The sequence below is a fragment of the Phascolarctos cinereus genome, unplaced genomic scaffold (genome assembly GCF_003287225.1).
Source record: "Phascolarctos cinereus isolate Bilbo 61053 unplaced genomic scaffold, phaCin_HiC Scaffold_7;HRSCAF=346, whole genome shotgun sequence".
Lineage (NCBI taxonomy): Eukaryota > Metazoa > Chordata > Mammalia > Diprotodontia > Phascolarctidae > Phascolarctos > Phascolarctos cinereus.
Genome location: NW_027556180.1, coordinates 58664039 through 58689170, shown reverse-complemented (window position 1 = coordinate 58689170; position 25132 = coordinate 58664039). Strand labels below are relative to the sequence as shown.

Genomic DNA, 25132 nt, shown 5'->3' with positions numbered 1-25132 from the left:
CAATTAAGGGCAACAAATGATTTAAGCACTCATAGAGTCACTTTGAATGGTACAGCTAAATAATGAGTATGTTAATTATAATTGATTCTTATTTAAAGCCCTTAAAAGATTCTCTGAGACTCAGAACTCAGCTTCCTGGTCCCCTGATAGCATCATACTCAAAAGAAATAGCGCAATTTCTTTCAAAATATTTGGAAACAGGCTTTTCACTGACAAATTAACAAACTTTTACTCAACAACAACAAAGATGGGACATACATTTAGGCTGTTTCTGTGCCATCTTGGAATCCCCTGTGTCTAAACGTAGTTGCTTACAACTAGCATAAAAGCTTATTGGATTAAATTGGATTGTTTGCTGGGAACAGACAGTTTATATTCAAAACCTCTCTCATACTCCCTTGCTTACTTCCTAAGTCCTTTCTAGGAGTCCAGGTGACTAGCTAAAGAGGATGTCCTTTCCACCTAGAACAATGCTCAGAGGTTTTAAAGGTAATAAAGTCTTGGGGGCGGGGTAGGAACAGGGCAAGGTGAACCTAATTATGCTAGTGGCTTCAAACCTACTCAAATCTCTTCACAGATGTTTGGCTAGAGCACCTGAGAAGCCAAATGCTCAGGTGAGTCTTAAAGCGAGCTTGACTACTTGTTTTTGTTCAATATGCTTTTTACGAAAGACACTGAGGATTACTAACATTAATTAACATCAGTGAATTCATTTCCACAGTTTTCTTTAATCAGGGATGAAGACACTACAGCTCTAAGTACCAGACAGAATCTTTGAGACTAAATCAAGGGGGGAAAAAATTAAAATCAGAACACTACCAAAACCTTGAAAAAATGAAACACTTCTAAATGGAAATATACAACTGGCCTGGTACCCATGACATATATAGATATATATGTATATATATATATATATATATATATATATATATACATACACACACACACACACACACAAAATACATTTTTCAATACACATCTATACAAGAGAACGTTTTGGTAGCAATACAGACCATGCCTTGGTCTCCTTTTGAACACAAGTGAAGTAGCACCATGGGCAGCACCTTCATAAGCTAATGAATTGAATTGTACGAACATTTTCAGTGAAAACATGTATGTCTTTTATTCTTCCCATCCTAAAGGCAGTCCCTGAGGCGTGAAGAGTTGTGCCTTCAAGTAGCATTGTACCAAGGAAACAGGGCCTGCACCTACCATAAATGACTAAGAATGCTACGCTAAGAGTTGTTTGTGTATACAAGTGAAGACAGACCTGCCTAAAGTTATCTACAAGTGTAGACTGATTTTTCTGGGTTTTTTTTCTACTTATGCTTTCACTGGGAGGATGCTTAACCCTTGGAAAATGGCTAAAACAACATCTGGATTTATTGATAATTCCACATCATAGATGACAGGTCAGCAACTGGACAAGACAATGCTTGTACCATCCAGAATCAAGCACACACACACACACACACACACACACACACAAAACGCATACATGCACGTACACACACACATACACACATGCATGCACATGAATACACATTCCCCCTGGGGTGTGGAATCTTAATTTAAAAAAAAAATTAGACTGCAAGTTCCTTAGCAGTAGAAACTTCTTAAATGACAGGGACTCAAGCATATTTATTTTGCATCTCCTACAGCACTTTGGATGTTGCAGATGACATTTTTCATCCATGTGTCAAAAAGTGATTTCATTGGTATAGGATCTCCTGATGTGAGAACTCCCTTTCACTAATGCAGATCACAACCTCAGACTATAACTTAAAAGTCTGAGAGATGCCCGAGATTGAGAGAAGTTAAGTGAATGCCATGTGGTCACGTAGCCAGTATCAGAGGTTGCATTTAAAGCCAGGTCTTTCTTCATGAATCTAAATCCAACTGTCTATCCATTATATGCTACCACTTTATCCATAAGTTAGGAAAATTCCATTGGCTCTGTGAACAAAGCCAATGTGTTCCTGCATGGTATGGCTGGGGAAGTAGCAGAAGCAGCTGACATAGGTCACTCCCCCTCTAATTCCCTGACTACATTCATCTCTGGTTGGTACTTTCTAATTCGCAGACTGAGAAGGTAGAGCTATCACACCCCTAAAAATGGCAGCCACTCTCCTCTTGGGTTTGATAGCAATCTACAAGACAGCAATGCTGTCTTCGCCTGATTTTTATTGTATTCTTAAAGCATCCCCTCCTTCAACTTGCTGGGAGGTCACATTTGGCCATAGTCCATTTTTTTTTTACAGGCCATCCCAAAAAATTTGCCTATCCAAGATCATGGTCATAATTCCCATGCAGTCTTGGGCTCCAGGATCTTATTATTTGATAGCTAACATTTACATAATGCTTTATGGTTTGAAAAGTGCTTTACATTTATCATTCCATTTGATCCTCGCAAATTGCAAAATGAGTCTGCTTTGACTGTATACAGTCGTGAGGACCATGAACAGCCACTCTCTAGATCTTATTTTCTCATCTTTCACTGAGACTGTAGAAGGTGAACATTTTTCACCTGTGTAAATGTTTTCTCTCTTATTAAATAAGGTACATCATAGTTAAGACACAATGACAAAAGGATAGAGTTTTAGTAAAAACACTGAAGAGGCTCCTTAGTATTTCGCAAAAGATGTTACAGAGGTTTAAACATTTGGGGGAAAAAAAGGTTTTGTGTATTTGCTGTCAGGAAAATTTTAAATCAATGCATAATGAAATCAACCTAGATCTATTAAGATAAAATTTATTGGGGATAAATGTAAAGTCCTATGCTAGGGTTCAAAAAATCAACTTCATAAAAGAACAACTCAAATAATAAAGGTTGTTGTAGAAAACAAAGCAAACAAAAAGCTACAAACCAGGCCAGTGAAAAAGTCCTTAACCTTTAGGCAGGTATCCAGAATCAGCCAGATAGATAAAATTACTTCTGATTTATCCTTATTGTCACGAGGCTCCTCAGTAAAGGAATTACTTCATTTTATCTGGCTCTAGAACCCATTTTTTAAACCAATGAGGGTATTATCTTAAGTAGGAAACATACTTGATATTTCCAATACTTTTAATAAGTCTGTGGTTGAGCCTACAGGGATGAATGCTACGAGAGGCTGTAGGTGGTATTAAAGATGAACTATTTTGCTAACCAAAGAACATTAAAATCCTTACTTTTAGTTTCTTGTTTAATTCATGTCTCTGACTTTGCTTTAACTGACTTTAAAACACTGACCTGGGCTTTAGTTTTACCTGATCAAGACTCAAGTAGGTAATAGTCCTCAAGATGGCACCTAGATGAAATTGGGGTAAGATCTTTTCCTTGAACACCCACCCCCCCACATCAGTTTTTACATGAGTCAAGTGACACAAGCCACTCCTTTGCCTTCACCAAACTCAGGTCCAGAAACCTGGGGAAAAAAATATTATCTCTTATCTATTTAACCCATTAACAAACCAAAGGCATAAAAAACCAGGGGAGGGAGATCTCTTTTTCAATATGTAATGTTCTATTGGGTGCTTGGCCAAAAAAAATGCATCAATTCCACAAAGAGAGGTGCCTAAGGTAATATATCCATGAAAAGGTTAGGTTTCTTGAGCTGAAGGAAAAATAACTGACTTTATAGGAAAACAGTCGCCAATGACTTGGTATGTTGATTTCTCTGGAACTACCTGAGTTCTTAATGGAATAGAACAGGAAAGTTTGCTTTTGCTCTTTGTACTATTAAAAAGATGAGTCAAAACAGGTGAATAATGAAAGTCTACTTTTTATAAAAAAAAAAAAGTAAGAAGCCTTTCATAAGCAGGTTTTTCAAAATTAATAGAGAGAATTTTTACAAAGAGTAATCATATTCAGTAAGGCCTTTAAAAATATTTAAATTGTTGTTTATAACTACAGGCCTATTCATTTCAGCCACTGTTGAACATGCAAACTATTGGGATCTGCAATGATGAATCAGAATACAACAGCTGATTTAACATTATTCACAGAGACTTTAGCAGCATGATGGGATAGTCACTTATCTCTTTCTTCCATCATCATCCCTCTTCAAAAGAATAGTGCATTAGTTCCCAACTAAGTCAGTGGCTGGGCAGTGGCCTCTATCAAGCTTCTCTCTCTAGTGATTTCAAGTTTTAAGGAGATAAAAAATAGCTCATCCCCACAAAAAAGTTGGGGCTCCCTGATACAGAACTGTTACTGACTTCAGAGGGAGCCTGGTATCTAAGTTAAGTCACTAAAGTATTAGAAAGTTCACCAGTGAAAATATAAAAATCTGTAATCAGGCCTCTTATTTTAAAGGTAGATTCACTGCCATTTCTTTCATCACACACAAAAAACTATTCCCAGGATATTTGTATCTGTCAAACAAGAAAAGGACGAACTGTTTTGGGACTGCTTTGATGCTCCATTGGCATATTAGGATTCCTTTAAGTATTCCTGGTTTACTCATATTTTATTAAATAATCACTAACAGGTCAGTTAGTGCCCTTTAAGTAAAATAGTCTAATTACATTCTTTTAAAAGCTTTACACTGAAAGGTCTCAGGAAACATGAGATAAAGGTCTTTAGTCGAGTAAGATGTTGTCCTAGCTATCTTAATACACCTTCTGGAATTTTAATTTCGTTTAGCAAGCACTCACTTGTCCTGCCACCATTCTCAAGACAACATAGGAAATGAAATATCTGCATGTGTGCACAGAGAAAAAAAATCTGTGAGAATGGAGATAGCTTATAGAAGGGGGAAAGGAAAAAAAAAAGACAAACAGCATCTAGTTTATTACTCATAGAAAGAGATTGCCAGAATTTACAAACACCCACATTGTTCATTCCAAGGAGAGATTTCGATTTGAAGGGATCACCCATGTTTCTTTTTTCTTCTTCCTTTTTTTGTTTTTTTACAATATATACATGGAAGACTTTGATCTCTTTTCATCATGTTTTTGTTTCTATGCACTTGCCGAGTTCAAGCTGACAAATACCAGGTATAGAAAATTTGTCTTCAGTTTAGTTAACATGGCCTACTATTGTCTTATAAGAGAAGTATAAAATTATGATTTCATTGTAAGGAACTCAGATCAACATCAGGTTTATGTTACAAGAGATATTATCAGTAAATATAGCTGTACAATCGAGGGTCATCTGAGGACCTAGGAATAATATTATATTATTTTCTGAATTACAATCTTCAAACAAGAATAGTACCCTACTCTATTCTCATTAGCCTTGTTTTTAAGCAGTTTCCCAACTCTGTTTACAACAGAACATAGTGTACCTCATTTTCACATCCAAAAAAAAGATGTGCTGTAGGAAAAAAAAAGTTACATTTTAATTAAAAAAATTACATATAGAAATCAAAACCTATGTTAAATATTTAATACTCTCCAACCAACATCAACAGTTTGGTATGTAATAATTTACAATGATGCTCTGTCATACAGGGTTTTTCAGCAGCAAATGAAATTTAGCATACTGTGTAAATGTGCTAATAGTACCCAGTCTCCTATGATATAGTGGTGGGCATATCAGTTCATTGTGGCCAGCTAAGTCCTTGCGGTTTGCCGATGAAGTTACGGAGACTCCTTGTTCTGATGTCACAGTGCTTTTTTGCTTGGCACAACAGAGAATGTGCAGTTCAGTCAACAGACTCCTGAGGTTTGTGTTAAGTAAACAAACTGAATGGGGTGTATGGTACCATCTACCGAGGAGGAGGATGTGAGGTCCTAGTTGTGAGACATGAAACACTTGGCATCTGAATACCCATGAGTTAAGAAGGATTTGCTGAGGTTGTATAGGTCATCATTCTGCAAATAAAAAAAAGAAAGAAAGAAAGAAAGTTATGATCATGGGTGTTTTTTTTTGCTACAAATAATGATTATTTTAAAATGTGAAGGACAGCCATGTAACAAACAACCAAAGGTGCCAGACTCAATGAACACCGTGCTACACACCTGAAGAAGGCCTGCGGATATGTTTAATATGGCATAATCTATATCAGATTGTATTCCATCTTGTGGAGGGGGTAGGGGAAAAATTTTAAACTCAAAATCTTATAAAAGGGAATGCTGAAAACTGAAATAAATATTTTTAAAGGAAAAAAAGTCTATGGATATTGACTTCACTAAAATGTAAGATTCTAAAGTGATCATACCCTAAAGCCAGTAAACATTCAACAGGCAAACAAATCAGTATGGTTTTTCAACAGACCCAACTAATGAGAAGCCTGACTACTTACTGAGGTGGTGATGTGGGCAATTACTGGGATATCTGAGGAGGGTGGGGGAAGGATGAAAAGGGTCCTATCCTAGAGGCACACATTGTAGTGTTGTGGACATACAAGTCTTTGTTAAAAACCAAGTGAGAAACACAAAAATGTAACACTGCTTAATAGAAGAATTTGGGGGTGGTGGGAGAATCAAGGAAGATGCTTCATTTAACAACAAATAGCCAATAAGGAAGCTCATTCAAGTTTACATTTAAGGGTATGGTTCAAAGAAGTATCAAAGAATTTATTTCATTTGGTTTTCTTTTCAATGTTTTATTTTCAGTTTCAAATTTTCTCCCTCTCTGCACTCCCTTGCCCATCATTAAGAAGGCAAGAAATACAATATTGGAGGGGGCAGTGGGATGGGCAGCTAGGTGGCACAGTAGATAGAGAGCCTGGGCATGGAGTCAGGAAGACCTGAGTTCAAAGTCAGCCTCAGATACTAGCAAGGCCCTTAACCCTGTTTACTTCAGACTCCTCATTTGTAAAATTTGCTGGAGAAAGAAACAGCAAACCTTTCCAGTACCTTGCCAAGAAAACCCCAAATGGGTTACAAAGAGTCAGACACCACTGAAAAACGACTGAACAACAATAAATCATGGAATTTATTTCTTTTTAGTTTTATTTTCAGTTCCAAACTCTTCCCCTCCTTCTACTCCCTCTCCTGTCCAATGAGTAGACATGAAATAAGATGACATAATAGGATTTGGAGGTGGAAGGGGACCCTAGAGATAATTTATTTTACAGATAAGTAAACTGAGGCTCACAGAGGATGTGGTACATTCAAGATCACACAAATGGTAAGCATTTAAAGCTAGTCCCTCTGACTCCACAGCCTGTGATCTTTTCACTGTACTACAGAAACTCCAATTCAAGAAGGCAATACTTACAGAAAAGAAGTGTTATTCATTCCCCTTTATACAGAATAGTGCTGAGACAGATGCCTTTTATAACCTGAGTTTCTCTTTTTAAAAAAAATGCTCTTAACAAATTCTCATCAACCACCTTAAGTCTGCAGCTAAGTCTATAAGAAGGAGACGCTAGATCCCTAAGTTAGGAAAAGAAGGCAATGAAGAAGTTAACAATACTGCCCCAGCTTTCCCCATCCCTGCCTTCTGTCCCATCTCCTTTCTAAAGGGGGGTTTTACTAATATTTACACTCTGGCTTTCAGGTAAGTCCAAACTCATGAAACTAGGATTATAGGCTTATATATAAGAGTAGTTCTGTATATTTTAAAATATGAACTCTGCTACTAAAAGATAGGCAAACAGTCTATTTTCCCCCACTTGCAAATAAAGACTTGCCATAGAGACACCAAGGTAAAAAACTTGAAAAAGGCCTCCCTGTCCTGGGCCCATTAATTGCCAAGGAACAGAATTTACTTTGTGTGGTCCTCAAGTGAAAGAGAAGCCTATCTTTGCAAATGATGTGTGGTATGCTGGGAAACTCCCCGGAGAATTATCTCACAGATCTCTTATTTACTCTCAACTTTCTCCTGAAGCCCTCTAGCAGCAACTGGAATGTTCCTCCCAGAATATCTCCATCCAGCTTACTTAACAGAGCTTCGAAACGAGGGGCCTAAAATTAGACAGTAATGCCATACTTTATTACGGGACTGGTGACAAACAAAGAAATTGCTTAATTTAAACAGGGGAAGAGGGAAGGGTGCATGGTTTGCTTTGCATTCCATACCTGGCTCTCTTCCAAAAGAGCTGAATGAATAGCTCAGTACAGGAACAACCCGTACCCGGTGAGCTGCGTGAGCACATGCTCCAACCTGCCCTGGCTGTACAAGAGATGAGGCTGGGGGGCCATCGGGAAGGGGAGGTGATGCAGAGCTTCACTGCACATGCTGAAATCTATTGCTCTGAGTTGCTTTAAATACACTCGAGTCATTTTTGGCACGTAAGCTGAAGTCACGGGAGATAAGAGGCAACCTGCTGGCTGTTATGGACCTACCTACACCTGAAAAACAGCAAGCACATCACTTCTCAAATTGTTCCAAGACAAAGCCTGTCCTAAGGCTCACTGGAAGCTACTGAATGTCCATTGCTAACCAATAGCTGGAGTTCTCCCAGGATTCCCTAATACAGGCCAAAAGCAAGAAGGAAACCAGGGTCTGCTGAAATCCTACCACTTTAAAAGGCACTCACTATCTGCATATATGCAATAAAATTGTTCACTATATGGTTAGGGGGTATATGTATGTATACACACATGTATGTATGCATATATGCACGCATGCATGTGTGCACACACGCACACACACGTATATGTGTATATACACACACACACACATATACATATCTAGCCAGTCAATAAGCATTAATTAAGTGCCTACTATGTGTCAAGCACTGTGCTACAGTCTTTAACCTCATTTTTTGCCAAAACCTTGATCACTCACCTTTTTCTTTTTTTTCACATTATACTTTTTTTTTTTTTGGCTAGGCAACGGGGTTAAGTGACTTGCCCAGGGTCACATAGCTACTAAGTGTTATGTGTCTGAGGCCGTATTTGAACTCAGGTCCTTCTGAATTGAGGGCTGGTGCTCAATCCACTCTACCACCTAGCTGCCCCCTGATCACTCACCTTTTTCAACAGATCTGGCTCCTGATGGGCTATTTCTAAAATTTAAATCTTAATTTGATTTAAATTCTTGGGCTACTTCTAGACATGAAACCCACTCTCCCAGTGTAAGTATATACTACCAACTTGGGATATTTGGAAGGATACACAAGATAATACAATCCCCAATATTTTGACCTTTGCCATCATGATTGGAATAAATCTTTGGTCCTCCAGGTGACTCCTTCATTGGGATAATACATGTTTGGTATTAGGTTTCCAGGATGTTTATTAATTTACTTTTCTTTGTGGGATAACATCTTATACATGTGGGTGTCTATACATCCACATCTATAAATATACCTATTTATTTACACACACAAGCAAAACCAGGTTAGAAAGCAAGTCATCAAGTGCTGCATCGACACGCCTTCATAAATTTCTGATTCAGAAATACTACCTAAAAATACAGAGAACAATAATTGCAGTATGCTCACATGATGGGCCCAGATCTTTGGGCACAGTAAAATGTGAAAGGTTTCCTTAGCAAAAAAGACTATGAAAATTTCCTTTCTACCATCTGCCATTCCTGGGATCAGCTCTTAGGAATTACATCATCCTGTGTTAACTTGTAAGCAAAGTGACATGACACCTCCAACAGTCACAGGTTTTGTGGTGGGAAACTATTCTGTGATACTGCCTTGTCCCAACAACAATATCCCATAGGTACTTCTATTGCATCTTCTAGTACTACAATACCAACTTATTAATACCATTAACAGTAATGAAAACAAAACGCTTTGAGAGTTCACGAATGCATCAACACTCAAGAAAGGGTCAGTCCCTTTGAAATGGGTCATTGAAACTTACGGATTATTACATGACCACATATGGTAGAAATTCACATTTTACTAGACCATAGTTACTGAAGCCATTTTTCCAGTGATGAGGGGCAAGGCAGAGGAGATGGAGAGAGGACTTACAAGGCTTAGAGAGAAGAGATCAAAACAAACAACTTTGATCATGTAAATTGTACAAGCTTTTGCAGGAACAAAATCAATTAACTAGAATAAAATAAAGCTGTTAGTTGTAGGGGGAAAATATTTCCAGAAAATGTCTAATAAAGATCTACTATCTAAGACATATAGTAAACTGATACAAATAGAGTCATTCCCCAACAGTTAAAGGTGAAAGAATGTTTATAGGAAATTTTGAAAAAAAATGCAAACTATTTACAATTATATAAAAATGTTCCACATCATTAAAAGTAATAGAAATGGAAATTAAAACAATTGAGGTTTCACTTCACACTAATCATACTGGAAGAGATGAAAAATTAGGAAAATGATACATGTTGGAGGGACTGTAGGAAACCAGTCACATTAACGTATGGCTGGTGGAGCTGACTCAGTCTCAACTTTCTGGAAAATAAAACCATCCTAGGAAAGTTACAAGAAAGAAGACTTATATGAACTGTTGCAGAGTCCAAAGCATAAGGGAGAGAACGATGACCACAATAAAAACCACTGAAATTAGAACCACCATTAGAGCTCTGATCAATGCAGGGTCCATTGAGAGAAAATTCAGAAAGATGGTGAATTACAGGTGTGGATGGAGGCTTTGGAGCTTTAGACATGGTCAATGTTTGGGTTTGTTTTGAATAACTACTTGTCTACTACATGGGGGAGATTTCATTGTTGGCAGGGGGCAGGGTGAAGTGTCACTGAGAAATAACGCAGATGTAAAAAAAAATCAATAAAAAAAGAGTATTAGATTTTGGCTACTTTTCAAGTAGCTTCATTGTATTGGATTGTTTTTATCATGAAAGCAGCTAATGTGTGATTACCAAACTGGTCCAGGGAGCACCATCAATGCAATCCAGATTGGGTTTAAAATCCTTTCTTTAAGGGTGTGTTTACAACCCCCTGAAATCTACCAAGAGTTTGTTTAGCAAGGTGAGACACAGCGGAAGCACATATCTGGTAACAGCATTATCAGTAATTCCTATTTTACTGAGGATAGAGGTAAAGAGTAGTAAAGCTGCTCGGCATATACTGTAACACCGCCAGAAATACCACATTTCCTGTTCTAACCACACTTAAAAATTATTGTACTAATTAGCTTTCTTCAATGGAGCTCACTGTCTGAAGACTTACATACAGTTCAACTAGATAAATAATTCTAGGAATTAAATTCAACTATTTAGAGTAAAACAATGACTTAATCCAAAGAAAAGAGTATGCCATTGGATATGGCAAATATAAGCCAAGCAGAATCTAAGCACAAGAAAGTTATAAGACTCCCAAGTAACAATATTATTTGTACCCTTTCACGTATGCTAAAGGAGCAGCTAGGTGGTGCAGTGGATAGAGCGCTGGGCCTGGGGTCAGGAAGACTCATCTTCCTGAGTTCAAATCTGGCCTCAGACACTTAGTAGCTGTGCATCCCTGAGCAAGTCACTTCATCTTGTTTGTCTCAGTCTCCTCATCTGTACAAGAAGCTGGAGAGGAAATGGCAAACCACTCCAGTATCTTTGCCAAAAAAAAAACCAAACAAACCCAAATGGGGTCACTAAGAGTCAAACATGACTGAAAATAACTGAACAACAAAACTTAGTAAAAACATAGTTGGTTTTTTTTTTAGTTTAGTGTAGTTTAGATAAAATTAAAATTCTTAAATGTGGTTTATTGGTTCATTTATGGCTGGACAGATGCAAATCATGGAAGAACACATTCTCCAAAGAATTAAATTTTAGGGCTGCCCAAAAGACAATGGAGAGGTCCATGGTGGGGACGTGTAGTGAGCTGTTTGTAGCAAGAGAAAGGGCCAAGCAATGGACAGCCCTGTCATTCCATTGGTATCCCTAGCACATTGGGTGGACTCCGCTTTGAGGAACTTAAACAGCTGTCTATGGGAATAAGTACCGCAGGATATATCCACATCAATGAGATCACAGATATGCTGTATTGAAGTAATTAACTCATTTGATGACTGAGTTCAAGATAATGGGTCCTTTCCCCATGCAGCCCAGTTAGCTATGCTCTTGTTACGAGACCACAGATCACATCTAAATCCCTCTAGTCATCTTACGAATGCATATCACACATGAAGACTGGTGGAGGAATGAGGATGACCAAAAAAAAAAAAAAGGGCACATCCTGCTGACAGTGGGTCTGTGGGGTCATTTCCACATACAGACAATAATACCTTTTTATTCACTCACAGTTCAATACTTTGAATGATCATTTCTTTCAGAATTTAAACAGCTTCGACATTCTACATCTGACCATCTGTCCTTAAGCATTTTTTAATGATTCAATACCTTCAAAGTACAATCCTGGGTTCCTATTCATAGACACAATTTTTTTTTAAATGGGTAGTCCACAGCTGCTGCTTCTATTTCCATGCCAATTCCATTCCTGGACCTCCACAATCTGGTTTCCATTTTCATCAGTCCACTGAAACTTTCTCAAGGGTCATCGCTGACCTCCTCTTAGATAAATCTAATAGCCTCCTCTTCATTCTTATCCTTTAAGATCTCCCCACTGCCCTAAGCACTTAATTCCTTGGTACTCAAATCATAATTCTTCCCACTACACACTCTGAGTTTATTTATTTATTGGGGGAAAGGGAGAGAGGCAACTGAGGTTAAGTGACTTGCCCAGGGTCACACAGCTAGTAAGTGTGAGGCCACATTTAAATGCAGGTCCTCCTGATTTCAGGGCCAGTGCTCTATCTGCTGCACCACCTAGCTGGCCCCTTTATTTTCTTCCCCACCTAGCTTGAAGTTTGACTTTATCGTCTCCAAACTGTAGAACCTAAAAGCTAGAAGAAACCATTTAGTACAAGACATACCTAATCAAGTCCTGTAACAGCATTTTCAACAAGTGCGCATCTAGCCTCTGCTAAGGAAATCCACTTTCTCCCAAGGGAACCTTTTCCATTTTCCAACCTGGAAACAGGATCTGAAAGGATTGGAGTAGATGACCTCAACAGCCCCTTACTCATTCTAATTTCGGATCGCCCTTACATCATTGGCAGGCAAGCTCCATGAGAGTAGGAATTCTTTCATTCTTTCCATTTCCAGCACCCACAATAGTGCCTGGCACATCGTAAATGCTTAAGACATGCTTACTGATTGGCCTGGATCCTTCCATCTTTTACTCATGGAATGTAGTTATGCCCTTGGAAGCAAACAAGACTAAGCCTTCTCCAACAAGGGTGCTCTTCACATTGCTGAAGGAAGCAATCATCCCCCTCCCCCGCCTCCCCAAGTCTTCTTTTCTTCTAGTTAAACATCCCAAGGTCCTTCCACCAATCCATGGTTGGGTGGCAGGTTTCTCTAGTCCTCTCAGCCAGTCTAGTTCCCTACATCTAAATATTTGAACTTGTCTACTCTCCATCTTTGCTAAAATGTGGCACCCACGACTGAACTCATCATCCATTCTCAACTGCCCCACTAGTGCCAAAAGAACCATTCTCCTTGAAGCATTTATCTTGTTCTCAGTCCTGGAGCCATGTCACCTTGTTAGGCATTTATTAACATCTAATTTTGCCCAACATTGCTTTAAGCGCTATACAGATTTGAAACTGTTCCCACCAAAGAGACTTAAACCAATAGAGAAAAAAAAACACTAATAATAGTTGACATTTATGTAATGTTCATAATATATATGACATCAAATATGAAAAACTGAGCTAAAAGACTAAAAAATCTAAATCAATCCATAGATGAAAAAGAGCAACTTACATTATACACGTTAACAGGAATAAGGGTAGTATGCCCACTTTCTCCAGTCTTTCAGATCCAACCAATTTTCCCAATACTGCTTGGTTCTACCACCTTCCCATCCACATATACCTACCTCTAGGGCCTACACACACACACACACACACACACACACACACACACACACAAGTCTAGAAACACTATGGCAGTGCTGTCTAGTTCTTCCAGGTATGATAAAGAATCATAACAATGACCTGGCAAAGTTCATCTAAAGTTATACTTCATAATGACAAAATAAATCTTTCAAAAAGATCAAACCTTTTGTGGTATATGCACACATTTTCAAGCACAGCAAAAATGCTGATTTCTAAATATGCTTTAATCTGACAAATCTGGCATCAAATAATGAGCAAGAGTTAAATGTTTTATATATATACACAAACATATATGTATATGTACAAACACATATGAAGAGCAAAAGAGAATGTATATAGATATCTTTTGTTTTAAACAAGTTTATTGGTGGTATTAAAAAAAAAAGATTCAAGTCTAAGAAGTGCAGTACTGTAGTCTAATTTTTCTAGCAATTATAAAGAACCATAACAAGAAAAGGAAAATTAATTTTGGAAGTTGTGACTATGAGATTTGGGGTTCCTCATGCAAGGAAGGAATCCTTGGCTCTTAGAAGGAGCCAAACTGGGAGGTGGGAGATGTGGAGGGGCGGTGTGGATGGTGGGACACAAGTCTAGAAGGTTCAAACAGGTATTAAAGGTATTCCCAGTACACAAGTAGCTATTACAGCAAATGCTATACTAACTTCCATACTAACCCCTTCTTCCAACAAAAGTTTTCACTTGATTCTACTGGGGGCTCCAGAAATTCCATTTAAAAACCATTTATTATTAAGTACCTATTTTGCCATGGTGGATATATAAAGGCAAAAATAAAAGTCTTCTCTGAAGGAGCTTACATTCCACAGAGGGGATACAATATCTACATAAATATAAAAAAAAAAATAAAAAGCATACAAAGTCATTTCAAATGAGAAAGAGTCCTAATAACTAATGGAAATCAGAAAAAGCTTCATGTATGAAGTGGTACCTCAGCAATGCTTTGGCAGAAACTAGAGGTTCTTAAGGTGGGGTTTGTGGGGGAGGGAGAACCTGCTCAAAAGCATGGGGGGGAGAGGTGGAATTTTGTATTTTATGATAGAGGCAATAGGGAGTCATTGAAAATTTTTGAGTGGGATGGAAGATGGTAACAGATCTATGTTTCAGGAATACCAATTTGATAACTATGTGGAGGACAGACTGGAGCAGAGTGAAGAATGCTGCAATAAAACCTAGGCAATAAAAATCCAATTTTATAACTAAAGTCACTAGGGAAAACAGGATTCACCTTAGAATCCACTTAGCTAGAACATACCTAATAAAATGGAGAAAACTTTAGATGTTTTCCAGACACAGACAAGTCCAATGAAAAGAAAGGATGTACAAGATTCCCCTTTTATATGAGCTGAGAGCATGCTTCTTAGATCTTTTTCCTAACATCCACTGAAAATAAATAGAATATGAAATTCGGACTATGACTAATTTAAGCCCTAAGAACAGTATATGATTTGACATGCTTGTTCTTCCTTTTCTACAACCACCCTTAAAACATGCCTATTAAAAACAGAAACAACAGAGTAAGCAGCATTATGAAAAATGATGCTGGAGTTAAGCTAGCTAGAGGTAGCTAATGATATCTGCTACTTGAAGCTGAAAGGGGGGAAAAAAGTCATTTCAGCAAATGAAAAGAAACTTGAATAGGCTAAAGTCAGGCTGTTACTTGGAGACTTGGTCTCTTTGATGGCAAAGGGTAACCTCCCAGCAGAGCCAAAAGCTTTAATGGGGCTGCTTAACTAGCACTTTTGCCTGGTCCAAGTCACATGGGTGGGGGCTGAAACACGGCAAGGAGGCTAGCCAACATTTCAGTGCATTGCATTGCCAAGGAAGAAGATGCAGGGAAAGCCGCCAATGTGCGGAAGGCCCTCTCTCCCCTGTCCTTTTGTCCCAAGGAAAGAGCTTCTGGCAGGACTGGTGCCTTCCTGAGACCACCAAAGAAGAAAGGTGAATGTAAATGTCATAGGCAGGAGCCAATGAGTACAGACAGCACCAAGCCATCTGTCAGTTCCCTGGAAAGTCCGTAGGGGAGGAAGGATGTTTGTATCGTTGACTTGCTCTTCTCCAGTGAAGTTTTTTGTTCATTTAAAAAAAAAAAAGGTTCAGAGAATTTATTTTCAAAAGGTTAGATGTTCTGTAAAGAGATGTAAGGGGGGGGGAAAGTACCTATTTCAGTAGTAATTAATGGTATTTGGATTAAGTAGATACTAGCATCTAATGGTCATTCAGTCTGACTGGTGCTCAGTCTATCTACTGACACAGGGTCACTGTTAACCAAAAAGATACGCCAACTGGGTAGCAACTACAGCAATAAGTATCTGCCTTGATGGAGGTGGCAAATACAAGGAAGGCAAGAATGAAAAACCAATCAATTAAGGGCTACTTATTAAGTACCTGCTATGTGCTAGGCATTGTGTTGGATTCTGGAAATACAAGGACAATGAATGAAACAATCCTCACTTGCACAAAGCTGCGTTCTAAGGGGAAGGGACAAGTATACACACACACACACACACACACACACACACACACACACACACAAATAAATACATATACCATAGCTGAGGAGGAGGGCATTAGCTATTAGGGAGGTCAGTAAAGGCTTCATGTACAAGACTGGGAGGGGAGGTGCTGAGGGTGTCTCTGGTAGAGGGTGTTTTGAGTAATTTAAAATAATGTTTACATGTGCATACATTCTGTATGTTATGTGTATCAATACACATGTATCCTTTGCCTTCATTTAGGCTACATTTAAGGAAGATAGTGTACGTTGCAGAATTGGAAGAAAGTTATTTTATATGTATGTGTGTGTGCGCATATACACACATATATATGCATGCTGTATGTGTTTTTATTATTTATATATTATATATACACACATATACACATTTTATTGTTGCACAGCTTCATGTCCAACTCTTCGTGACCCCAAGGACCATAGCACATCAGGCCCATCTGTCCTCCACTATCTCCCAAAGTCTGTCCAAGCTCACATTCATTGCTTCTAAGACACTATCTGTCCTTACACACACACACACACACACACACACACACACACACACACACACACGTCATATATGTGAAACATTCACTATCGCTTTCATATGGAATTGCACATACGGATGAATATTATGATTTCATTTTAATAGGATGATCCAACTTGATTGTGAGTTAAGAGACCACCCTCCTGACGTCCCTGGTCCTCTTCAAGAATGAAGGATGAACAATCCGTGAATAGCAGTAGCTAAATGATAGAATGTTAACTGAAAGGAATCTTAAAGAACATCCGGTCCACCCTTTCATTTTCACTCAGACTAAGTGACATCACCACGGTAATAATAACAATAACAACAAAAGTAATAAAAAACAATGATGACGACAACATCAATAGTGTGCTTCAAGGTTCACAAAGCATTTTATACATATCATCTCATATGCTCTCCAGAGCCAACAGTGGAATTCTGATTTCCTGACTCCTTGATCCAGTTTGGGGTGCACAGAATGCCACATGGGTAGGCAACAGCCTCCTTACCTGAGTTAACATTACAAAACCACAAAAACAAATGGTTCTTGGGTGTCTACCAGGATATTTCTACTACTCCTCTTACATCCCAAGTCCTGAGCTTTCTGTTGCATGTTTCACACTGCTTTCTTTCTTAACCTTCTGAAACGTACACCATCCAACACATGGGTCCTCTGCCACACTTACATTCAAAAGACAACCTCACGTTGAAGGTGTAGAGCATGGACAGCAAGGTTCTCTGTGCATATGCCCCTTTTATGATTTGGATCACTGAAGTTTGTTCTGTCCCGTTTACTTTATCAGACAGCGAATGGAGGTCTCTGTTGCTTGACCTCTCCCTGGAACCCTCTCAAGAATGGCTTTTTAAAAAAAGTGCTTTCTTCTACATCTAAGACATCATCTGGATACCCCATTGTTTCTTAATCAACAATCCTCAGTGTTTCCTTAACAACATATAAGAACAGTTCATAAGACAAGTGTTTTAATGGGGGGTGCTAGGACAGCAGTGCAGCGAGCTGAGGTAAGGATCATTAACATCACTGACATCATTGTTGGCAGCTGCAGAAAAGGGGAAACCTGTGTTTAATCTATTTCCTACTCACCACAAGCTTTAGCTGGAGTCCCCTAGAATATGGTTTGTGGTTGACTTTATGGAAGAATTGGGTAATGCAAGAAAAATGTACTGAGACCAATAAGCATCTTTAAAAGTTACTACAAGGTACCTCTGACAAGTGGTCTCTGCTTGACATCTGTTCCCGGATCCATGTAGATAAGACTCATGTTGGGTTCAGCTGGCAGAGCTTTCCTTTTCACAGGGCTCTGGTTATTAGAAAAGCCCAAATACACAATAGCTAGACTGCAGATCCTAGTGTTTTTGAGGCTTACTACTAGACTTTCCCCATTGCATACACCTAATTTACATCTCCTGGAAAACATAACTTTAAAACCACAAGCTAAAGGTTTCAGCCTTCATCTCCACTCCAGCCTTCAGGGGGGGTACCAAGGGAGAAATGTCAGGGGGGGCAGGGGAAGGATATATGAGCTAGAGTTCTTTGATGTTAAATAAATTATCCTAAAGATCAGGGTCGTCTAGACAATGAAAGAACACTATCTCAGGCCAAATGAAATTTGTTTTAAAATACATATGGGGAATATATTTTAAAATGTATGCATCCTAAAAATCCTCATTTTTCTTTCTCAAAGTGTTCTAGATAAAGAACAAATGAGATTTATTAGCTGGGGAAAACACAACTGGTCTGCCTTAAAAAGGAGTTTGGAAAAACAATTTCCACTTTACCAATCCTTCTGTATCACTAAGGACCAAGGGTGGGTAGGGCTTGTCTAATTGGGTCAAGTTAATGATAAGCTATAATTTGGGGTACAGTGAAGTAGTTACTATAAACTTGTCCTGCCTTTGTATTATCACTGCCACAATTTTTTAAAGTTGCGCTTGAAAAAAATTATAAAAAGTAATTGAGGAAGTTCAGTAAAACCAAAATTAAAAAAAAAAAACAAACAAAGCCACAATGAAAATGGAAACAGAATGATCTAATGGGACACCAAACAGCTAAATCATGTTCCATTCAAACCTTTGGAAAAACTAAAATTTTCAAACCACGACAACACAGCTTGTACCAACTCTTCCCCAGTCCCTCTGTCTTCAGGGGAATCACAGTATTAAACTGTTCTAATACCTTGCCTTCTTATGGTACTTAAAAATGGTTAAAAAAAAAAAAAGGAAAAAAAAGACATCATAACAATTGAGAGAGAATCCATTAGCAGGAAGTAATTCAATTGTAGGGGCAAAAGCCGAAGTCTGGGGGGCACCTGGAAGAAAGAAAGAGGAAATTCTTTTCAAAAGACATGCAGAAGAAGAATATTACAGACCCCAAAGAAAAGGCAATGGAAGTATGAGATCCAAGGAAACTGTACCATGGGACAGTTTCCTACTAAGAGTTGTCTCCCCACAAAGGGAATACCATGAGGTGATATGTTAAATATTACGACAGATAGCATTAGCCTGGCTTTAAGGGACTCTTAAAACTAATGCTTTCCACCAAAATCCTTTGAAAGGCCACTTCCATCATTTTCAAAGAAGAAATTAAAAAAAAAAGAGAGAGGCCCTGCTCTTTGCAGTCTTTCACTGACGTCACAACTCGGCAAAGAATGAATGTTACATGAAAGAATTCCCAAAGATTTCTTATGAATAGGCATAAATGGATGTTCAGTGAGTTACTCACACACTATTTCCAGGTTCCCAAGCACAGCTAATAATATTTTGGGAGAAACTGGGTGTTTTGGGTGGGCTTTTTTCAAAACTCTCATACGAAGTAACTGTACCAGAGGGTAACATAGCCAGTGCTGTATGACTAACTCTGTGAAAGGAAGAAATTGCTGCCAGATGCAGGCCTAATTGTTCTCAGCTGGGGGAGTTCGAATCAAATCTGAAAGATGGACTGAAATCATTGATAATATACTTATTGTTTACAGCTCCAAGTTCTTTTGAGCAAAAAGTGCTAGAAATTTCAAGGTCCTTGCAAACTCTTTTTTTAAACTCTAGTTAGGAGGGAAGGGTCTTCCAATTTATACAGACCTTGACCTGTGATTTTGCCCATACATCTTCTCTAAAGATTTATTTCCATTAGATTCCTGGAGATCCTTTCCCTCTATTAGCTGATATCTAGGCTTTTCTTCTTTTATCTGAGAAACAACATTCACTCAAAGGTCCCCTAATATCATTCTGAATTAAGCACTATCCTGCTTTTCTGGTGCTAAGTAGGTTGCCTAGCAGGGCTCAAGGTACTCTAAGGACATCATCCTGGCTGCTGGTGCCAAATCAGGGCAGTTGCTTTGCTAGAATTTTCTCTTAAAGGAATATTTAGAAATGACTCTGAGGCAGTCCCAACCTGATTAGGATCACCTAAGGCATTTCTAGACCTCTTGGAGTGTCACCCAGGAGTGTCCTGCCATCCATCAACCAGTATTGGCTGAGCTGAATTTATTGTTTCTATTAGGAGATCTTTTATTTGCCAGACCTCCTTAACAATGGTCTCTGATAGGGGTGGAAACACAACTTACTGACAATAGTAATGTCACTGAACTGGATAGATAATGGTAATAATAATGACAATGATGCTAACTGCCATTTTTATAGCACTTTCAGATTTATAAGGTGCCTTAAATACGTTATCTTATTTGGACTTCACCTCATAGAGTAGGTGGGCAGTACAGGTATAAACTTATTTCACAGATGAGAAAACTGAAGTTCAGAAAGACTTTAAGTAACTTGTAGCACTTCCCTTTGGACACACAACAGGTAAGTGTTGGGGGGGTGGGGGGGGAATCAGAGCACCAAAGGTCAAAGAGGCTGATGAGCAGATTGCTCCCAGAGTGATCAGGCACAGAAACTCGAATTCTAAAGCATAGAGAGGCTGAACCTGATTTGCAGGTAGTGGGAACTGAAAAGATGTTTTCTGAATTAAATAAAGAAATCTTACCTTTTCAGAGAACAGAAAATGTCTGAACACATAAAAGCTAGAAGAGGGAACACTCACTTCAATGTAAGAGATCTTAGGGATTATATTTATACGTGTGTGTGTGTGTGTGTGTGTGTGTGTGTGTGTGTGTGTGTGTGTGTAGAGAGAGAATGCCATAGATACACATACACAAGAGAAAGAGAGAGGATGGGAAGAAGAGAGAAGGAGTGAAAGGGAGGAAGAAAGAGACAGAAAAAGAGAAAGAGGGGGAGGGTGGAGAGACAGAAAGAAAGCCATAGTTAGAGGAGTTAAAACTGGGGGAAGCTGAAGCCTCATGGCAGGCTATGATGGGAGAAAGAAGGGTGAGCTAGCTGGGCATTATATTATTACCCTACTTAATACAATGATGACAATTAATTTGATTATTTTGCATGTGTTACAAAATTTTTCCTTTTTTTGGTTGTTTTTTTTGCCTAGTAAGCACAGGGAAGTATGAAAAAGGGGACTAGCAACAGGTTGCCAAAAAAAAGAAAAAAAAAAGAGGGTCATCAAAACATTTTTAATGCACCAAAGACAACAGAAAGAAAGCAAGAAGGAAACACAAGCAAGCAGGACAACTGTGCAAGTTATATGTTGACATTATTATATACTTAAAAAGCCAGCCAGTTGTAAGAAAGACTCAAGTTTTCACATACAATTCTTTTTCTTTTCTATTTTATACTTCAAAATATTGATTTGACTGGGTGTTAAGCTCAAAGTAGAAAATACATATTTTAAAAGCAAGTAAAAAATGAAAAAAAAAAGAAAGGACTGGACTAAGCAGCTTCTAGTGTGCCTCCCAACTAGGGCACCATGAATACCCATGCCTAGTTACCCCACAGTAAACAGAGTCAAAGATTAGATTCTAAGTGTTCTCCTTCCCATTAAGTAAGTGGTCAGGGGAGAAAGTAATACTTTCCTTTTCTAGTGATCCTGACTAAATCAAAGCAGCAGCTCGAAGGATCACAGCATTTGAGTCTGAAGAAACCTCATATGCCATTGAGTCGAACTCATACCTGAAAAGGCATCCGAGTCACAACAAGTCCCACAAGGGGATATCCAGACTCCGCCAGGAGATTTCTAATAAGGTGAAACATTCTGTGCTGGGATGGTGGCTCTTCAGAAAGTGCTGTCTTTCCTTATAGAGACTTGTTCGTCATTTCTCAACTTCCATCTATGGTCCCGAGTGCTAAGCAAACTGAGCATCTACACGACAACCTATCGGACACTTGAAGCCAGCTGTCATGTGAATCAATCAATAAGCATTTAATTAGGGCCTGCTAATATGCCAGGCACTGGGGATATGAAGCCAAAAAAACCCAGTCCTAGACCTCAGGAAACTCACATTCTACAAGGGGAACAATATGCCCAGACAGAAGTAAATCCAACGTGTATACAAAGTCAATTCGGGTGCAGAAATAAATGGAGAAATCAGGAAAGGCCCCATGTAGAAATTTATCACTTAAGTTAGCATTAAAGGGAGCTAGGGAGTCTAAGAGGCAGTGATGCATGAGAATGCGTTCCAGGCATGAGGCACAGCCTTTGCTGGAGACAGAATATTATATATAAGGAATCAGCAAATAGTCCAGTCTCACTAATGCACAATAAAATTGAAAAGGGAAGCTGCAATTAGGTTGTTGTGGGTTTATATGACAAATGAAGGAGTTTATATTTGATACTAGAAGCAACAAGGAGCTGCTAGAGTTTTCTTGGGGTATCTAGGTGACGAAGTGAATAGAGCGCTGGACCTGGAGACAGGAAGACTCATCTTTCTGAGTTCAAATCTGGCCTTACACGCTTAGTAGCTGTGTGAGCCTGGGCAAGTCACTTAACCCCATTTGATTCAGTTTCCTCATCTGTAAAATGAGTTGGAGAAGGCAAATCACTCCAGCATCTCTGCCAAGAAAACCCCAAAAGGGGTCACGAAGAGTCAGACATGACTGAACAACAAGAGGGTTTTCTTGAGCAGGAAAGTGATATGAGGAGGTTAGACCTAGGGTTTTTTTGTTTGTTTATTTGTTTTTTGGAAAATTTCTTTGACAGCTATGGAGAGGGGAGAGACTGAGGCAAGGAGGCTAATTAGGAGGCTTTTTCAACAGACCCAGTGATGAGGCCTGAACTAGGCTGGTGTCCAAGGAAAGGATCCAAGGAGATGTCATGGAGGCTGAAATGATAAGGCTTGGGAAGTGCCTGGATATGGGGCATGAGCAAGAAAGGAGGGCTGAGAAGGACTCAGGTTGTGAGTCTGGATGCTTGGAAGAACGGTGGCACCCCTCTCAAAAATAAGGAGGTTGCGAAGAGAGGCAACTTTGGGGATGAGCTATTTATTTGTGTTTTCAATAGGCTGGGCTTGAAACAAGACATCCAATGGAAAAATGTCCAGTAGGTGGGTGATGATGGAGGCCTGCAGCTTCAAAAGAAACTAAAGCTGGATACAGTAAGCTGGGAGTCATCTGATAAAAGATAACTGAACCTATGGTGGCTGATGAGACCACCTAGCAAGAGGGTACAGAGAAAGAAGGTAAGAGAGTCCAGGACAGAGCCTTAGGGTAGACTCCCAGTTAAAGGATGGGATGGAAGTGATCATTTAAAGGAGACTGAAAAGAACCATATGTCCCTGATGTTTTCCAGGATAAATGTCCCTTATTCCATTCAACTGATCTTCATATAGCAAGAATTTCAGGTGCTTCATTGTTCTGGGTCAGTCACTCTCCTCTGCACTCTCTTCAGCTCAACCATTCTTCCTTCCTATAATATAGCACCCCAAACCTTATATAACACTCTAGGCACAGTTTTACTGGGGCCAAGTACAGAAGGACTCTCACCTACCTCATCTGAGACACTAGGCCTCTCTTACCTGCAGCTCAAGATCTCATTAGCGTTTTCGATACTAAGCTTGCAGTCCACTAAAACCCCCAGACAGCTTTCACACAAGCTTCTGTCCAATCATCCTTCCCTCCATGATGTTCTTATGAAGTTGATTTTTTGAACTCAAGTATAAGATTTTACCAGATCCCTGGTAGATGTTTTACTTTATGAAGCAAAAGGACCCTATAGGGAGGATGATGACATAAACAATGTCAAGGTTCATTACATAAATACAGAGGAAAACCTAAGAGGACAAATTCCTTGTCTATAAGAAATGCTAACATGGAGAAGTAGAAATCTAAGTGAGGCACCATCGGCTGCTACTGACACCACACTTTGTGACACGCATCCCTCTACCACCTCTAATAAACACATTTTCTGCTAATAAAGAGTGTCACAGGACTTAAAATACTGAAATACTGACCACAGAAAGAACATATTCATTTCCAAATGGCTAACTCAAAGGTATTCCAGAATAATTACCAATGGAAGGACCAGCAAGAAAAGATAAACTCTAAACTCAACCATGGGAACAGGAGGAACTATGTCATACAAAGAAAACAATAGCTGCTATTCTCTTCAGACTATAGCCCCAGACACCGACAAAATGAATTCAAAATACTACTTAACCACATAATTACACCATTACTATCAAACAGTGACAGGCTACAATTAGCACTTAATTAACAACCCTAAGATGAGCTTCCCTTAAACCAGGTTCAAAAATGCCTCAAGTTTGTTTTTTTTTCAAAATAATCAGGTCACAAATGGGTGCTCTATTTGGTATGGCCTGATTCTGCCTTCTTCTACCAGGAAAACAAAGTTGTGTTCCATGTAAATTCCCATTTTAAAGACAAGCTAGGGTTTCAGACCAGGCTCTAGTGCCCATGAAGATGCCATGAATTGTTTTCAGTTTATCTCCTCCTCCACAGACTTCCATTTGATAGTCTTGCCACATGTCACCTATGTCGGTCTAGGACATAGTATCTGACCTTCTCCAGGTAAGGGACTTATTAACTAAACACAAATAATGGAAATACAGTGAATACACAGGTGCAGAATATTTTATACTAATATGCTCCTAACTCTCACTGCAATAAGCTAATCTCTTGGCTCCTCTTCTCAAGTCTTCCCTCCGAAGAAACTGATATAGAGAAAAATCTAGACATTCTCCAAGACACCAGGGCCCAGTCATGTTGGGCATCTTGCCATATGCTCTGCCACTTGGCTTGTAGATTTCCTCATCAAGAATGAAATTCTTCTAAATTCAACCCACCAGAAGTCACTCTCCTCTTCTCCCCTTCCACTCTGTGAATATATTTAACTTTGAGACTCATCCTGGGGCTAGATTAGAGGGTGAGTCAACCCTCAGCTCAGCCCTATATATCCAGCTGGCCCAACCATACTTCATTCCAACTACCATGCAGCAGGGCACTAAAGCCAAAACAACACAGACATCCCACCATCTACCCTGGTACTACGTCCATGCCTCTCTCCCAAATCCTCT

The 25132-nt window shown here is 39.0% G+C and overlaps 1 protein-coding gene across 1 annotated transcript in view; it reads right to left on the bottom strand.

The window, feature by feature from the left end:
• Positions 1–708: 708 nt before the first annotated feature.
• The window catches only part of IRS1 (insulin receptor substrate 1), an 88634-nt gene continuing 64210 nt past the window's right edge, over positions 709–25132 (bottom strand). The window contains exon 2 of the mRNA XM_020975485.2: positions 709–5799. The gene's annotated coding sequence lies outside the window, so the exon portion shown is untranslated. The remainder of the gene's footprint in view (positions 5800–25132) is intronic.